The sequence below is a fragment of the Salmo salar genome, unplaced genomic scaffold (assembly GCF_905237065.1).
Source record: "Salmo salar unplaced genomic scaffold, Ssal_v3.1, whole genome shotgun sequence".
NCBI lineage: Eukaryota > Metazoa > Chordata > Actinopteri > Salmoniformes > Salmonidae > Salmo > Salmo salar.
The window spans coordinates 22,501-37,500 of NW_025548679.1; the positions used below are offsets into that span (position 1 = coordinate 22,501).

The 15,000-nt window shown below is 45.4% G+C and overlaps 1 pseudogene; it reads right to left on the minus strand.

Annotated features, from left to right (window-relative positions):
• The window catches only part of LOC123733218 (paired box protein Pax-5-like), a 54,522-nt pseudogene that overhangs the window by 4,206 nt on the left and 35,316 nt on the right, over positions 1 to 15,000 (minus strand).

Sequence of the window (15,000 nt, forward strand, 5' to 3'; positions counted from 1 at the left end):
CAGACAGTCAGGTATTAGTGAGGACAGACAGTCAGGTATTCGTGAGGACAGTCAGTCAGGTATTAGTGAGGACAGACAGTCAGGTATTAGTGAGGACAGTCAGGTATTAGTGAGGACAGACAGTCAGGTATTCGTGAGGACAGACAGTCAGGTATTAGTGAGGACAGACAGTCAGGTATTAGTGAGGACAGACAGTCAGGTATTAGTGAGGACAGTCAGGTATTAGTGAGGACAGACAGTCAGGTATTCGTGAGGACAGACAGTCAGGTATTAGTGAGGACAGTCAGGTATTAGTGAGGACAGACAGTCAGGTATTAGTGAGGACAGACAGTCAGGTATTCGTGAGGACAGTCAGGTATTAGTGAGGACAGTTTCTGGGTGTATTTGATGTGACAGACAGTCAGGTATTAGTGAGGACGGTTTGCTCATCCACTGGGTCAGCAAACAGGGCAGGGAGAGAGGGAATGAGAGACAGAGGGAGGAAGGGAGGGGAGAGGGGACGGGGGAGGAGAGAGGGAATGAGAGACGGAGGGAGGAAGGGAGGGGAGAGGGAGGGGGGAGGAGAGAGGGAATGAGAGACGGAGGGAGGAAGGGAGGGGAGGGGGGAGGAGAGAGGGAATGAGAGACGGAGGGAGGAAGGGAAGAGAGACAGAGATGGACTCTCTCCAGCGCAACTTAGAGGGGGCAGACAGGGCCAGATCCTCTGAGGGTGTGTGTGTGTGTGTGTGTGTGTGTGTGTGTGTGTGTGTGTGTGTGTGTGTGTGTGTGTGTGTGTGTGTGTGTGTGTGTGTGTGTGTGTGTGTGTGTGGATAGTTGATGTATCTGTTCTCAACAGCGTTGCCACAGAGGTCAACATACAGACTTATTGAGAGACTCTATTTCCCTTGGTCTCTCGCTCGCTCACATTCTTTCTCTCTCTCTCCTTTTTCTCTACTGTTTCTCTCCTGTTTCTCAATTCAATTCAAGGGGCTTTCTTTATTCTCTCTCTCCTGTTCTCACTTGTTTCTCTCACTCCTGGAGGAGGAGAGGGAGAGAGGGACTGAGGAGAGGAGAGAGGGACGGAGGAAAGGAGAGAGGGGAGGAGAGAGGGATGGAGGAGAGAAAAGAGGGGTGGAGGAGAGAGGGATGGAGGGGAGGAGAGAGGGATGGAGGGGAGGAGAGAGGGATGGAGGAGAGGAGAGGAGAGAGGGACGGAGGGGAGAAGAGAGGGATGGAGGAGAGGAAAGAGGGTGGAGGAGAGAGGGATGGAGGAGAGAAAAGAGGGATGGAGGAGAGAAAAGAGGGTGGAGGAGAGAGGGATGGAGGGGAGGAGAGAGGGATGGAGGGGAGGAGAGAGGGATGGAGGAGAGGAGAGGAGAGAGGGACGGAGGGGAGAAGAGAGGGATGGAGGAGAGGAAAGAGGGGTGGAGGAGAGAGGGATGGAGGAGAGGAAAGAGGGGTGGAGGAGAGAGGGATGGAGGAGAGGAAAGAGGGGTGGAGGAGAGGAAAGAGGGGTGGAGGGGAGAAGAGAGGAGAGAGGAGAGGGGAGGAGGAGAGAGGGATGGAGGGGAGGAGAGAGGAGAGATCCCGAACACGGAGTCATGTTAAATGAGATAAATCCAGCTCTTGTCGTCAGTTTGTTGTTTTTGAAATCGCTAACAGCCCTAACATCACTTTTCTGACTTTAGTCTAAATACTGTTCTGATTACAATGGGTCAGATTCATCTTTTGGTTTCTGTATATTAAAATACAAGCAAGGGGTACATTGTCCTGAAGAAAAACAATTGTGTGACTTGCTTCAACTGTCCAAAATAATTTTTATGGTAAAGGCAGACATTTAGAAATTGAAATGTCAAAGATTAGGGGTGAAATTGAGGTAGAAATTGAGGAGGAAATATCTGGGCGTGGCTAAAGATTTTTACCTGGCAGTGGATAGGACTGTGGACCCGGAACACTGGCTCCTAGCTCCCCCGCTGACCCTGGATTGGCCAGATTGCTTTTCATCTCCTCCAATCCACCGGCTAGAGCCATGGCCGAATATTCTGATGTCTGGAGAGAGAGAGAGAGAGACAGAGTGAGAGAGAGGGGGGAGAGAGAAACAGAGACAGCGAGAGAAGAGAGACAGAGAGAGAGAGAGAGAGACAGAGAGAGCGAGAGACAAGAGAGAGAGAGAGAGAGAGAGAGAGAGAGACAGAGAGAGACAGAGAGAGAGAGAGACAGAGAGAGACAGAGAGAGACAGAGAGAGAGAGAGACAGAGAGAGAGAGAGAGAGAGAGAGAGAGACAGAGAGAGAGACAGAGAGAGAGAGATAGAGAGAGAGAGAGAGAGAGAGAGAGAGAGAGAGAGAGAGAGAGAGACAGAGAGAGACAGAGACAGAGAGAGACAGAGACAGAGAGAGACAGAGACAGAGAGAGACAGAGAGAGAGAGACAGAGAGAGAGAGAGACAGAGAGAGAGAGAGACAGAGAGAGAGAGAGACAGAGAGAGAGAGAGACAGAGAGAGAGAGACAGAGAGAGAGAGAGAGACAGAGAGAGAGAGACAGAGAGAGAGAGAGACAGAGAGAGAGACAGAGAGAGAGAGACAGAGAGAGAGACAGAGAGAGAGAGAGACAGAGAGAGCGAGAGACAGAGAGAGAGAGAGACAGAGAGAGAGACAGAGAGAGAGAGACAGAGAGAGAAAGAGACAGAGAGAGAAAGAGACAGAGAGAGAGAGACAGAGAGAGAGAGAGAGACAGAGAGACAGAGAGACAGAGAGAGAGAGACAGAGAGATAGAGAGAGGGGTGGAGAAAGAGTTAGACAAGGACACACACCTCTTCAGGATGTCAGGTATTTTTTACACACACAGATTACAAACACACACTGAGCCTCTTGTGGATCAATCTGTTATTGATCTGTTGACAGAGAGGATTTACTACAGTCTATAACCACAGGATTAGGACAGACTGAGCTGGGAGCTACAGTTAACACAAAACCTCCCTGAGAGAGAGAGAGAGAGAGGATTTATTACAGTCTATAACCACAGGATTAGGACAGACTGAGCTGAGAGCTACAGAGAGATACAGAGAGAGAGAGAGAGAGAGAGAGAGAGAGAGGGGGGAGAGAGACAGGATTTACTACAGTCTATAACCACAGGATTAGGACAGACTGAGCTGAGAGCTACAGTTAACACAAAACCTCCCTGAGACAGAGAGAGAGAGAGAGAGAGACACAGCGAGAGACAGAGAGAGAGAGAGAGAGAGAGAGAGAGAGGGACACAGCGAGAGACAGAGAGAGAGAGAGAGAGAGGGGGGGGGGGGGAGAGGGGGACAGACGGACGGACAGAGAAAGAGTTCCTGTTTTGAGCCCCATGTCACATGATAAAATAAGGTGTAAATCATTGAAGCTGCAAACAAACCTTGTCTCTATTACTCCAGCATGTATTTCAGCCTGTGCTTCCCGTGGTGGAGGAGCAAACCAGCAGAAAATACGCCGTGATTGGCTCAGTGTTCTGTCACTCACGGGGACACTACGTCACCACCAAGTCCTAAGGGTAGAGCTCGAAAAAAATTCAAGCCCCCTTGGGTGCTGCCGTGAGAGTCATCCCAAGAAGGTTCCAAGGTCATTGGCCACAGATAAAACGAGGTCAAATCACTTCGTATCTACAGCAGCTTTGATTGGACCGATCACGTCAACATCATACCTTCACAATCTTAGCTAGCAGTCGTCATCATGAATCGAGTCGACAATCTACTGGCAAATCCTTTTCAATCCTCGTCACATGATGAGAAATAATAGATAAAACAATAAATCGGTGCTCATCGGCCATTGCTCATAAACATTGCGCAACAATCGCAAATTCAACAATGAGTGGGTTTTGGAAGGAAAGACAACTGGGAACTCTGGGGGAATAAAGCGAGCCACGACTGGGAAAAAAATACCTTTTGAACTTTCATCCAACTCGGATTTGTAAAATCGGGATCTCAGGCGTCTTTCTAGAGCTACGACCTGAAGATCTCTGACGTCATCATGATTTAACCTTTGTTTTTCAGAGTGTACTGTACGTTATGTAGTAAGAGGTTAGTAGCCCATGTGCCTCGCCCTAATCATTTGGTCTATTTTCACCTCTTTATTTCACCTACTGTTCTGACTTGGTGGTGCGCATGTAGCCTGTAGCCTGTTTTAGAGAAATGTAATCATCGAATATTGTAAGAGCTTTAAATGTCTGCTTATATGCCCCCTTTATTTACCCTACGGTTCTGACTTGGTGTACAGGTGAGAACACTGTAAGAACGTCCCATGTTCTGAATTCTGTCGCTGTACATTTCAAAAGTGCTGAACAAATAGTTATATTGACTACGTCCGTCCTAGCTCGCTCGTTAAATGTCTTAACCGAAATTACGGATTGCCTCTTATCCGCTCGTCGTCCCCTTATGCCATAGTTTGTACATCTCACTTGTCAGTAGAAACCACATTTGTTTTAAGCAAGTCAGCCATATCAGATATGTTTTTTTTTAAAGGCAGTAATGAGGCTGAATTAACTGTTTCCCTGCCAGACAAGGTTCCGCCGATAGCCAGGTGTAGCAGTAGTAAGGTGTTGGGACTCTACTGTTGGGACAGCTTTATGTAGGCCCTTAGTGGGCACCGCTTCTCACCGTTATAGTGCAATTCATGTATTGTTTAGTGTCATTAGAATCCCATCAGAATAACTTCCTCATTAGAACCCCATCAGAATAACTGCCTCATTAGAACCCCCATCAGAATAACTGCCTCATTAGAACCCCATCAGAATAACTGCCTCATTAGAACCCCATCAGAATAACTTCCTCATTAGAACCCCATCAGAATAACTGCCTCATTAGAACCCCCATCAGAATAACTGCCTCATTAGAACCCCCATCAGAATAACTGCCTCATTAGAACCCCATCACAATAACTGCCTCATTAGAACCCCCATCAGAATAACTGCCTCATTAGAACCCCCATCAGAATAACTGCCTCATTAGAACCCCCCCATCAGAATAACTGCCTCATTAGAACCCCCCATCAGAATAACTGCCTCATTAGAACCCCCATCAGAATAACTGCCTCATTAGAACCCCCATCAGAATAACTGCCTCATTAGAACCCCCCATCAGAATAACTGCCTCATTAGAACCCCCATCAGAATAACTGCCTCATTAGAACCCCATCAGAATAACTGCCTCATTAGGAATCCCATCAGAATAACTGCCTCATTAGAATCCCATCAGAATAACTGCCTCATTAGAACCCCCATCAGAATAACTGCCTCATTAGAATCCCATCAGAATAACTGCCTCATTAGAATCCCATCAGAATAACTGCCTCATTAGAACCCCCATCAGAATAACTGCCTCATTAGAACCCCCATCAAAATAACTGCCTCATTAGAATCCCATTAGAACCAAACATTTTAACGGGTTTAACTCCATTGCGTCCATATCTAGTGTTGATATCGTGGACGATCAGTCCTTGTCTCCATACCCCCCTGAATACGAGAGGTTACATTTCTCCAGCCTCATCACTCAGTTGTAATGATGGTTGTCCACAAAGTGACAGCGATGATCAGCTATAGATTTCACGTCTGGGGGAAACAGAGTCCGCTCATCTGGTTTATGATGTGGGGGGGGAATGACCCTTCTATCTGTGTGTGTGTGTGTGTGTGTGTGTGTGTGTGTGTGTGTGTGTGTGTGTGTGTGTGTTCACTGACCTCTTAAACACCCCTGTGTTCATCAACAACACAATCACTGGACTGTGACCGTCCAAATAGGAGATTGCCTTTTTTACACTCCCTCTACCACCCTCTCTATCTACCCACTACACTCCCTCTACCACCCTCTCTATCTACCCTGAACACTCCCTCTACCACCCTCTCTATCTACCCACTACACTCCCTCTACCACCCTCTATCTACCCACTACACTCCCTCTTCCACCCTCTCTATCTACCCTGAACACTCCCTCTACCACCCTCTCTATCTACCCTGAACACTCCCTCTACCACCCTCTCTATCTACCCTGAACACTCCCTCTACCACCCTCTCTATCTACCCTGAACACTCCATCTACCACCCTCTCTATCTACCCTGAACACTCCCTCTACCACCCTCTCTATCTACCCTGAACACTCCCTCTACCACCCTCTCTATCTACCCTGAACACTCCCTCTACCACCCTCTCTATCTACCCCTGAACACTCCCTCTACCACCCTCTCTATCTACCCTGAACACTCCATCTACCACCCTCTCTATCTACCCTGAACACTCCCTCTACCACCCTCTCTATCTACCCTGAACACTCCCTCTACCACCCTCTCTATCTACCCTGAACACTCCCTCTACCACCCTCTCTATCTACCCACTACACTCCCTCTACCACCCTCTCTATCTACCCACTACACTCCCTCTACCACCCTCTCTATCTACCCACTACACTCCCTCTACCACCCTCTCTATCTACCCTGAACACTCCCCCTACCACCCTCTCTATCTACCTCCATCCCTCCCTCTGTTTCTCCCTCCCTCCCTCCCTCCCTCCCTCCCTCCCTCCCTCCCTCCCTCCTCCCTCCCTCCCTCCCTCCCTCTCTCTTTCTTCCCTCCCTCTCTCTCTTACCCTGTACACTATACACTACCTCTATGTGTGTGTGTGTAGTGTGTGTGTGTGTGTAGTGTGTGTGCGTGTGTGTGTGTGTTTGCGCGTGTGTGCGTGTGTGTGCATGCATATGTGTGTGTGTGTGTGTGTGTGTGTGTGTGTGTGTGTGTGTGTGTGTGTGTGTGTGTGTGTGTGTGTGTGTGTGTGTGTGTGTGTGTGTGTGTGTGTGTGTAGGGATGTATATGAGGCAGTAGGTAATTGGTGATGATGAGGTTCTGGCTCAGCTCAGTGACAGTAGACTAAGGAAGATGGATCATTCTCATTCTCAGCTGTAAATGACTGACACACACACACACACACACACGCATGCAAGCAGAAATGCACACACACGGACACACAAAAGCATGCATGCACACACGTGCAGATGCAAACACACACACACACACTCCTTCTGGCCTGTAAATGTTGTCAATTTCACAACTCATAGTCCCATCAACCCTGATCAGAGACAGACAGACAGACAGACAGACAGACAGACAGACAGACAGACAGACAGACAGACAGACAGACAGACAGACAGACAGACAGACAGACAGACAGACAGACAGACAGACAGACAGACAGACAGACAGACAGACAGGTCAGGCAGACAGACAGACAGACAGACAGACAGACAGACAGACAGACAGACAGACAGACAGACAGACAGACAGACAGACAGACAGACAGACAGACAGACAGACAGACAGACAGACAGACAGACAGACAGACAGACAGGTCAGGCAGGGCTGGTTGGTTGGTTGGTAGATGGACAGACAGAGGCTATGATGTCCAGATATCACATCAATAACCAGCTGAGGCCTAATCGGCTAACACACACACACACACACACACACACACACACACACACACACACACACACACTCTCATTTCCACTTGGCCCAGACGCTTTATTTGCATAATAGTATTTCCTCTCCTTTCCATCCCCCCATCCCAGCCTTCTCTCTCTCTCTCCCCCTCTCTCTCTCTGTCTCTTTCTCTCTTCCACACCCACCCTCTCTCTCTGTCTCTCCCTTCATCTCTCTCTCTCTCTCTCATCTCTGATTGGAAAAAGGGAACACTAAACAAATATAAATCACAAACTGAGACCGGCAGTGGGGGGGAAGGAATTCATCTGTGTGAAAACTGAGAGTGGCAGTGGGGGGGAAGGAATTCATCTGTGTGAAAACTGAGAGTGGCAGTGGGGGGGAAGGAATTAATCTGTGTGAAAACTGAGAGTGGCAGTGGGGGGGGAAGGAATTCATCTGTGTGAAAACTGAGAGTGGCAGTGGGGGGGGAGGAATTCATCTGTGTGAAAACTGAGAGTGGCTGTGGGGGGGAAGGAATTCATCTGTGTGAAAACTGAGAGTGGCAGTGGGGGGGAAGGAATTAATCTGTGTGAAAACTGAGACCGGCAGTGGGGGGGGGGAAGGAATTCATCTGTGTGAAAACTGAGAGTGGCAGTGGGGGGGGAAGGAATTCATCTGTGTGAAAACTGAGACCGGCAGTGGGGGGGAAGGAATTCATCTGTGTGAAAACTGAGAGTGGCAGTGGGGGGGAAGGAATTCATCTGTGTGAAAACTGAGAGTGGCAGTGGGGGGAAGGAATTAATCTGTGTGAAAACTGAGACCGGCAGTGGGGGGGAAGGAATTCATCTGTGTGAAAACTGAGAGTGGCAGTGGGGGGGAAGGAATTCATCTGTGTGAAAACTGAGAGTGGCAGTGGGGGGGAAGGAATTCATCTGTGTGAAAACTGAGAGTGGCAGTGGGGGGGGAAGGAATTCATCTGTGTGAAAACTGAGAGTGGCAGTGGGGGGAAGGAATTCATCTGTGTGAAAACTGAGAGTGGCAGTGGGGGGGAAGGAATTCATCTGTGTGAAAACTGAGAGTGGCAGTGGGGGAAGGAATTCATCTGTGTGAAAACTGAGAGTGGCAGTGGGGGGGAAGGAATTCATCTGTGTGAAAACTGAGAGTGGCAGTGGGGGAAGGAATTAATCTGTGTGAAAACTGAGAGTGGCTGTGGGGGGGGAGGAATTCATCTGTGTGAAAACTGAGAGTGGCAGTGGGGGGAAGGAATTAATCTGTGTGAAAACTGAGAGTGGCTGTGGGGGGGAAGGAATTCATCTGTGTGAAAACTGAGAGTGGCAGTGGGGGGAAGGAATTCATCTGTGTGAAAACTGAGAGTGGCAGTGGGGGGAAGGAATTCATCTGTGTGAAAACTGAGAGTGGCAGTGGGGAAGATATTTATAAGCGCACATTCGGGCCAGTGTACAGTTCTCTCCACAGGGGTAGGAACACAAAGGTCCTCCCCTCTCACCGCTGATCATGTCTGAGCCCACTTTCCCTACCTTTTAACTAAGGAGGGAGAGAGGGAGGAGGAGAGGGAGGAGGAGGAGGAGAGGTAGGAGGAGGAGAGGGAGGGGAGGAGGAGGAGAGGGAGGAGGAGGAGGAGGAGAGGGAGGAGGAGGAGAGGGAGGAGGAGGAAGAGGGGAGGGAGGTGGAAGAGGAGAGGGAGGGAGGAGGAGGAAGAGGAGAGGGAGGAGGAGGAAGAGAGTGGCACAGCTGTCACTCCCTTCTTTTGGCCTTGTTAACACATCTTCCTGCTCTCTCTCTCTCTCTCTCTCTCGATCTCCCTCTCTCTCTCTCTCTCTCTCGATCTCCCTGTTTCTCTCTCTCTCTTCCTCTCTCCTTCCCTTCTTCTCTCTCTCTCTCTCTCTCTCTCTCTCTCTCTCTCTCTCTCTCTCTCGATCTCCCTGTTTTCTCTCTCTCTTCCTCTCTCCTTCCCTTCTTCTCTCTCTCTCTCTCTCTCTCTCTCTTTCTCACTCTCTCTGTTCTGATTTATCACCTGAGTAATGGGAAGGGAAATTCTAATGAACTCTGTCTGACAGTACACACACACACACACACACACACACACACACACACACACACACACACACACACACACACACACACACACACACACACACACACACAGCCCCCTGTGAAGACACTAATGAATACAGGGCCTCAATAGACTGAGAGATGGAGGGGATGACAGAGATGATATGTGGAGAGGGAGAACAGGAAAGGTAGATCCATGTACGGGTGCATGGGTGTACAGTATCTTACAAAAGTATTCATCCTCGTTGGCGGGTTTTTTTCTCCTATTTTATTGCACTACAACCTGTAATTTAACTTGATTTTCATTTTGTATGTCATGTAACGGACGTATACAAAATAGTCCAAATTCGTGAAGTGGAATGAAAAAAAAAAGGTACTTATTTCAAAAGATTCGAAAGAATAAAAAACGGAAAAGTGGTGAGTGCGTATGTATTCCCCCCTTTGCTATGAAGACCTTAAATAAGATCTGGTGCAGCCAATTACCTTCAGAAGTCACATAATTAGTTAAATTAAGTCCACCTGTGTGCAATCTAAGTGTCACATGATCTGTCACATGATCTCAGTATATACACACCTGTTCTGAAAGGCCCCAGAGTCTGCAACACCACAAAGCAAGGGGCACCACCAAGCAAGCTGCACCATGAAGACCAAGGAGCTCTCCAAACAGGTCAAGGGATAAAGTTGTGGAGAAGTACAGATCAGGGTTGAGATATAAAAAAAATATCTGAAACTTTGAACATCCCACGGAGCAACGTTAAAGAGAGGGCCACCAACCAAAACTCAGGGACCTGGCAAGGAGGGCATTAATCAGAGAGGCAACAAAGAGACCAAAGATAACCCTGAAGGAGCTGCAAAGCTCCACAGCGGAGATTGGAGTATCTGTCCATAGGACCACTTTAAGCCAGAGCTGGGCTTCACGGAAGAGGGGCCAGAAAAAAAAGCCATTGCTTAATTAAAAAATAAGCAAACACGTTTGGTGTTCGCCAAAAGACATGTGGGAGACTCCCCAAACATATGGAAGAAGGTACTCTGGTCAGATGAGACTAAAATTGGGCTTTTTGTGTCACGTCCTGGCCAGTATAAGGGTTAATTGTCATTGTAGTTTGGTCAGGACGTGGCAGAGGGTATTTGGTTTATGTGGTTCGGGGTGGTGTTTTTGTAGTAAGGGCATTTGATTTAAGTATTCCGGGGTTTTTGGGCACTGTTTGAGATTCATGTAATTCTATGTTTAGTCTAGGTAGTCTGGTTCTATGTTTAGTTAATTGGGGTGGGGACTCTCAATTGAAGGCAGGTGTGGTCTATTTGCCTTTGATTGAGAGTCCCATATATTAGGGTGTGTTTGTGTTTGTCATTTGTGGGTAATTGTTTCTGTTCAGTGTGATGTGCTGTCAGTACGGTTTAGCTGTCGGTATTTTCTTGTTTTTGTAGTGTTCCAGTCATCATTTTTTAAATTAAAATTATGAACACTAACTCTGCTGCATCTTGGTCCACTTCCCTTTCTGAAGACAGCTGTGACATTTTGACCATCAAGGAAAACGCTATGTCTGGCGCAAACCCAACACCTCTCATCACCCTGAGAACACCATCCCCACAGTGAAGCATGGTGGTGGCAGCATCATGCTGTGGGGATGTTTTTCATTGGCAGGGACTGGGAAACTGGTCAGAATTGAAGGAATGATGGATGGTGCTAAATATAGGGACAGTATTGAGGGAAACCTGTTTCAGTCTTCCAGAGATTTGAGACTGGGACGGAGGTTCACCTTCCAGCAGAACAGTGACCCTAAGCATACTGCTAAAGCAACACTCGAGTGGTTTAAGGGGAAACATTTAAATGTCTTGGAATGGCCTAGTCAAAGCTCAGACCTCAATCCAATTGAGAATCTGTGGTATGACTTAAAGATTTCTGTACTGTGTGTGTGTGTGTGTGTGTGTGTGTGTGTGTGTGTGTGTGTGTGTGTGTGTGTGTGTGTGTCCAACAAGCTCTCACAATCTCACTGCAGAATTAGACGTTCTCTCAATGTTACATTTATACGTTAAGGGTTAAGTTTAGTCACTCATTATGAATGGTTAAGGTAAGGGTTAAGTTTAGTCACTCATTATGAATGGTTAAGTTAAGGGTTAAGTTTAGTCACTCATTATGAATGGTTAAGGTAAGGGTTAAGTTTAGTCACTCATTATGAATGGTTAAGTTAAGGGTTAAGTTTAGTCACTCATTATGAATGGTTAAGTTAAGGGTTAAGTTTAGTCACTCATTATGAATGGTTAAGGTAAGGGTTACGTTTAGTCACTCATTATGAATGGTTAAGTTAAGGGTTAAGTTTAGTCACTCATTATGAATGGTTAAGTTAAGGGTTAAGTTTAGTCACTCATTATGAATGGTTAAGGTAAGGGTTAAGTTTAGTCACTCATTATGAATGGGTTAAGGGTTAAGTTTAGTCACTCATTATGAATGGTTAAGGTAAGGGTTAAGTTTAGTCACTCATTATGAATGGTTAAGTTAAGGGTTAAGTTTAGTCACTCATTATGAATGGTTAAGGTAAGGGTTAAGTTTAGTCACTCATTATGAATGGTTAAGTTAAGGGTTAAGTTTAGTCACTCATTATGAATGGTTAAGGTAAGGGTTAAGTTTAGTCACTCATTATGAATGGTTAAGTTAAGGGTTAAGTTTAGTCACTCATTATGAATGGTTAAGGTAAGGGGTTAAGTTTAGTCACTCATTATGAATGGTTAAGTTAAGGGTTAAGTTTAGTCACTCATTATGAATGGTTAAGGTAAGGGTTAAGTTTAGTCACTCATTATGAATGGTTAAGGTAAGGGTTAAGTTTAGTCACTCATTATGAATGGTTAAGGTAAGGGTTAAGTTTAGTCACTCATTATGAATGGTTAAGTTTAGTCACTCATTATGAATGGTTAAGTTAAGGGTTAAGTTTAGTCACTCATTATGAATGGTTAAGTTAAGGGTTAAGTTTAGTCACTCATTATGAATGGTTAAGGTAAGGGTTAAGTTTAGTCACTCATTATGAATGGTTAAGTTAAGGGTTAAGTTTAGTCACTCATTATGAATGGTTAAGGTAAGGGTTAAGTTTAGTCACTCATTATGAATGGTTAAGGTAAGGGTTAAGTTTAGTCACTCATTATGAATGGTTAAGTTAAGGGTTAAGTTTAGTCACTCATTATGAATGGTTAAGGTAAGGGTTAAGTTTAGTCACTCATTATGAATGGTTAAGTTAAGGGTTAAGTTTAGTCACTCATTATGAATGGTTAAGGTAAGGGTTAAGTTTAGTCACTCATTATGAATGGTTAAGTTAAGGGTTAAGTTTAGTCACTCATTATGAATGGTTAAGGTAAGGGTTAAGTTTAGTCACTCATTATGAATGGTTAAGTTAAGGGTTAAGTTTAGTCACTCATTATGAATGGTTAAGGTAAGGGTTAAGTTTAGTCACTCATTATGAATGGTTAAGGTAAGGGTTAAGTTTAGTCACTCATTATGAATGGTTAAGGTAAGGGTTAAGTTTAGTCACTCATTATGAATGGGTTAAGGGTTAAGTTTAGTCACTCATTATGAATGGTTAAGTTAAGGGTTATGGGTTAAGGGTTAAGGGTTATGGGTTAAGAGTTAAGGGTTAAGGGTTAAGAGTTAAGGGTTAAGGGTTAAGGGTTAAGAGTTAAGGGTTAAGGGTTATGGGTTAAGAGTTAAGGGTTAAGGGTTAAGAGTTAAGGGTTAAGGGTTAAGAGTTAAGGGTTAAGAGTTAAGGGTTAAGGGGTAAGGGTTAAGAGTTAAGGGTTAAGGGTTAAGGGTTAAGGGTTAAGGGTTATGGGTTAAGGGTTAAGGGTTAAGGGTTAAGGGTTAAGAGTTATGGGTTAAGGGTTAAGGGGTAAGGGTTAAGGGTTAAGGGTTAAGGGTTAAGGGTTAAGAGTTATGGGTTAAGGGTTAAGGGGTAAGGGTTAAGGGTTAAGGGTTAAGGGTTAAGAGTTAAGGGTTAAGGGTTAAGGGGTAAGGGTTAAGGGTTAAGAGTTAAGGGTTAAGGGGTAAGGGTTAAGGGTTAAGGGTTAAGGGTTAAGGGTTATGGGTTAAGGGTTAAGAGTTAAGGGTTAAGGGTTAAGGGTTAAGGGTTATGGGTTATGGGTTAAGGGTTAAGGGTTATGGGTTATGGGTTAAGGGTTAAGGGTGTGGACCTTCTGGGTTAAGTTAATTCTGATCCAGAAGGTCCACACTGAAAATTGGTTAAGAAAAAATATTCCTCTGTCTTTCGCATTTTGAATTTTCAATGTTCCCTGACTGTCGAGATTTAATTTGAATGACTGTTATCAAGCTGGACACAGTGAAGAGACTATAAATGGCTGTTATCCAGCTGGTCACAGTGAAGAGACTATAAATGACTGTTATCAAGCTGGACACAGTGAAGAGACTATAAAGGACTGTTATCAAGCTGGACACAGTGAAGAGACTATAAATGACTGTTATCCAGCTGGTCACAGTGTAAAGACCGTAAATATAGATCCATTGTAATTTCTATACGGTTTTCATTTGGTTTTTAGATATTTTACTGTCGAAAACAAATAGTTCAACAACAAAAAATCTCAAACCACACGTATATTTGACACCCCTGCCTTAATTACATTTACATTTACGTAATTTAGCGGACGCTCTTATCCAGAGCGACTTACATCCCAGCACTATCCCATGATGCATCAGTAGACAGCCCTCTTTGCGTGTTCTTCCCAGCAGGAAGTGAGGTAATAATTGGTTGACGGACGGGTCAATAGTCTCCCGCCCCATCGTTAACCTCTTCTGGGACAGATTAAAGGAACGTCAATACTGCACAGCGTGTCCACACACCATTGGTTTCCTATTAGAGACCACATATCTATCATACCGAAACACAGAGTAGGTTATCTCTACATATCTATCACACTGAAACACAGAGTAGGTTATCTCTACATATCTATCACACCGAAACACAGAGTAGGTTATCTCTACAATCCACGACCACATATCTATCATACTGAAACACAGAGTAGGTTATCTCTACATATCTATCACACTGAAACACAGAGTAGGTTATCTCTACAATCCACGACCACATATCTATCATACTGAAACACAGAGTAGGTTATCTCTACATATCTATCACACTGAAACACAGAGTAGGTTATCTCTACAATCCACGACCACATATCTATCATACTGAAACACAGAGTAGGTTATCTCTACATATCTATCACACTGAAACACAGTGTAGGTTATCTCTACATATCTATCACACTGAAACACAGAGTCGGTTATCTCTACATATCTATCACACTGAAACACAGAGTAGGTTATCTCTACAATCCACAATCACATATCGTTCTACTGAAATCACGTCCATCGTACTACTGAAATCACGTCTATCGAACTACTGAAATCACGTCTATCGAACTACTGAAATCACGTCTATCGAACTACTGAAATCACGTCTATCGAACTACTGAAATCACGTCTATCGTACTACTGAAACACAGGCTATCG